Source organism: Amphiura filiformis, chromosome 7 (assembly GCF_039555335.1).
Source record: "Amphiura filiformis chromosome 7, Afil_fr2py, whole genome shotgun sequence".
Taxonomy (NCBI): Eukaryota; Metazoa; Echinodermata; class Ophiuroidea; order Amphilepidida; family Amphiuridae; genus Amphiura; species Amphiura filiformis.
Window position 1 is genome coordinate 67,448,151 of NC_092634.1, and position 4,266 is coordinate 67,452,416.

The window sequence follows — 4,266 nt, forward strand, 5'->3', positions numbered from 1 at the left end:
AATATCTAAGACCCATATTATAATTTTTTGAATATTGACCAACTTTGAGAAATGTTCACCATAAATGGTTAAAAAATACTTAATTTTGCCAAAAAATCATTTTAAATTTCAAATATTTTTGATGAAGTCAAATTCAAAAATATAAAACAAGGGTCCCAGATATTTATATCTAGTTTTGAAAAATTAATCCATTTTTTTACTCAAGGATTTGTTTGCTACGTTGTCCGAAAAAATTGCCCCACCCAAAAAAAAAATCCGGTTTTGTGCGATTTTTTCCCCAAAACTGAGCATTTTTGCCCAAATTTGACCTCACAGATGGATTTATCAAGTCTGTGTCATTCTAAATATGTATACTTATATATACTTTAGACCAACAATTTACAAGTTACGAGGCAACGAAATTTTCATGGTTCCAATGGTTAAGACCAACCTTAACACAGTATTCTTACTGGCAATAGTAGTCTATATCTGTAGTCACAGGCTCTCCTCCATTCACACAGTAGCCGATCGGGGGCAACACTAATGATTAAATTAGAACAAATTACTTTGTCATGTTTGTAGAGCTATGAAAAACATGTAAAAATAATGTAATAATTAACATTTCTGAGAGGAAATCAGCCGCTTTTGATCGTAGCATTTATTTTGGGACAGGATGTACATATACGACAGAAGATTGACCAGAGGTAGCGTGCCCAGTCTTATTACGGCTAAAATCTGGGTTAAGCCATCATCAATTGCAACAGAATCAATTTCACATGTATTTATCTCCCAAAAGCTCACACAAAAAGATAAAGATAAAGAGATAATAAATCCAAACGATGAACAGATCTTGAGTTATAATTATGCAAAATGGTCAAAGGTCAAATTGTGCGGGTCACAGGCGTCCACAGTGGAAAAATGCTCCGATTTTAATCAAGATTGTCTCAATCAAATTGGTCCTTTGGCTAAAATAAATAAAAATTAGAATATTTGCATTGTTTTAGATGTTTTTGTTCAATCTGGTCTCCTTATAAACTGCCATATTATCGTTTGTGTACATATGGCTCTAAACTGACTATATAGATCAGTTTAGGATGACTATATTGACGCCCTCTGTTGGTCAACGTTACATTAAAGTTACTCATTGCTTTCTTGCCCTGCGGGGCCATTATATATTGGAACTCCATTAGTTGCAAGTTAGTCCTCACTATCGGAGTTTCCGGCCTCAGCCCTGCCGGGCTTGTGGCCTTGATGTTTTTAAACCCTTCGGGCCCAGTATTATCTCCTATTAAAACTGCCGTATATAGTTAGCTATTAGGAGATGTATGCATGGAAAATGGATTCTGTTGCAGTTAGTGGGGAGTCATTTCAAAATTTAACTATCATGCAATGGCGGGGCCTGTTTCCAGTTTGAACGGAGAAACAGGTCATTCACTTGGCTTGCCAAAAATCTTTACCCCGCCCCCTCTCTCACCCCTTGACCCCCTTACACAGGACAGATTTTTTCGGAACCCAAGTTTAAAAATATAAATCATGATGCGAACGCAATAACGAGCAGGAAATTTTGCATATTTGAACGTGTTTCTAACGGTTTCCTACATCTTTGAGGACATAATAAAACCGGTGCTCATATGTGCCAAAATCATTTTCCCCGCCCCTCTTGCATCATCTATTGGCTTCAATACTACACTTTCGCTATTTTTAGATTTTGTAAATAGGGTACACCCTTGCATAATGTGACTCAGCTAATCTTAAATGCCTCAAGAGAAAATCCTTGGCGTTTATAGAATTAATAGGAACCGATTGAATGAGTTAGCTGCAATAATTTAGATCGGTGTCTGCAAAACGTTTATAATTAATACGATTTGTGATATGCGAATTCAGTTATAATAAAAGACAAAGATAAAAAGACTAGTTTGCGTCTGACGTCATCTGTCAATCAAACTCCGAGCACGGTTTGTTTACAAATGTCGTGATGATATGAGTTGCTGAACACGGCGGTAAAACCGGGCGTCTTATTGTTAATTTTGCACCATCAAACATGCAAACCATCTCAAAAGTTAGGTCTTAATAGGAGGAAACTTTCTTAACAGAAGGCACCATGTCCACAATGCCTAGAAAAGTTGCTTTTTGCCTTGTAAGAGTACGTAATTTTAGCCATTCTCCGATCGGCACCAGCCAGATGAATCAACCTTCCTTACATGTATACGCGCTATTAGTATAGCCAATCAAGGATCGTAGAGAATTTGATTGACAGTGACGTCAGAGGCAAACTAGCCTTTTTATTCTTGTCTTTAATTATACTCGGTCTAGTTTCGATGTTATTTACCTTCTGCACATGTTATTCCAGTGAAGCCTGCAGGACAGATACAAGTGTTTGGGCCGATACAATAACCGTTGTTTACACACGGAATCTCACAATAGGCTGTGGAAGGCAACAAAACATGTGAAGTACGAGTTCGAGCTGGTCTGTATTACATTTCATTGTAAACATGATAAATGCGATGTCTCTTAGTTTTGATCCCTATCAAAGGGGACAATCCTGGACGTGTTCTCCTGCATTTTGGCAAAATGGCCCATTTTTTGTTCTTTTCAGCCACTTTTTGAAAATTCAGGTCGATTGTTTCCCCTCCCTTCATATTTCAAGACGGCTTGACGCTAATGCTATGACGACAACACCTTACCACAGAAAATGTATTAACATGATTAAGAAGCAAATTTTCTTTCTAATTTGACCCTTTTTCGCCTATAGACGAATCCAACGAGCCACACCATGGTCAGGATTTGGTCGGCCATCTTTGGGTAGCCGCTAGCACCAACCTGGTGTTTTGAGCGCCCCATTGTACAAATAAAAGCCGCCTAACACCTAGAGAAGATGCAAGGACGAGGAGGGTTAATAGAATAATATATACAATAGAGATAATTCCGCAGGTAATCCTGTCGCATCTATTCATACATAGTCCTTTTGTTCGCAAGTACATCCATTTGTAGCGTTTGATATGGTGTAGTTAATCCGATTATTATGTCACTTCAACAGCGAATAGACCATGTAGAAGCTGTGTGTTTTGCCGAAGGGAACTATAGGGCCTATTGTGTTGTAAACTTTAATCATTCTTTTGTCAACCTGTGTTTTCGCGGAAGGTGTAAAACGGTTGATGGAATGCAGTTTAAAATTTCCGCCAAGGCCGAATCATTTCACATTTTGGGTGCATAGTAGCCGACGGCTACCCAACTAAAGGCTGCTAGTCAGGTATAGGAATGCGTGGATTTGGATTCGTCTATAACACACAAACTAGCGCAATTTCGGATACCGTATTTAACAGGCGCGCATAATTTGCAGAGAAAACTTATGTTAACCGCCCGGGTTAACAGTGATTCCTGAACATAGATATGTTATTTTACATCATGAATTAGTCGAAAATCTATTTTGTTCGATTGTGTGTTTAGACAAAATCACAAGCAATAACAGTATAAAAAGTTATTACGGATTGAGTACGAAATGTACTGTCTGAAAGCTACTACTAAAGTTTGTTCGGCTTATATAAGGCGGAAATTATTCGGCTTTTTACTGCGTGCGTCAATAAAGTCCCAACTCACGCGTAAGCATTGCGCCCAACTGCGTGCATGCCATTCTATATCAATACATGCTGTTATGAGTCTTATTTTTTCCGCTTTATATAAACCGAACAAACTTGACTACTCACCTCGTTCACACATCTTGCCAGTGTATCCAGATTGACATAAGCATGTGTTAGGCTCGGTACACACCCCATCGTTAAGGCAGGCTGGGTTGCACAACAAGAACGCTGATGGGGGAAAAATAAGTATCTCTAAGCCGTTAGACACTCAGAAAGTATTTCAGGACTGACTAAATGTAAGTTTGGTTTAAGGTTTTGACCCTCCGGGTCTCAACCTCAAACCAACTACTAGTATAACATTTCACCAGTCCTGAACAACACTAGCCCATTATTTCTAATAATAATATTGATATAGTTAATTTGCAGGGATTGAGTTTCCCGACAAATCACTGAACTAACAGCGTTTTTATTTAAGATAGTTTCCCTAAATGTTCAAACTAAAGTATCAATTCAGCAATTAAGTACCAATTGTTTTATTATATCTGATGCACTCGAAAGGTTTATGCCTCATAATTACTTCGCAAAGGTGCATTCGTCAAGATAATCGCACTTGACCGTGGAGTTATTGTATTTAACTATCGAGCCTAACAGCTCACGAGCTAAATGCAATAACTCCGCGGTCTCGTGCGATTATCTCGACTAATTTCTT

At 38.2% G+C, this 4,266-nt stretch overlaps 1 long non-coding RNA gene across 1 annotated transcript; it reads right to left on the minus strand.

The window, feature by feature from the left end:
- Positions 1-449: 449 nt before the first annotated feature.
- On the minus strand, positions 450-3,784 carry LOC140157526 (uncharacterized). The gene is made up of 3 exons (XR_011859697.1): positions 3,684-3,784; positions 2,309-2,404; positions 450-519 (listed from the first exon to the last, which is right to left on the minus strand). It is a non-coding gene; the product is annotated as an uncharacterized lncRNA (long non-coding RNA).
- Between the last annotated feature and the right edge of the window lie 482 nt (positions 3,785-4,266).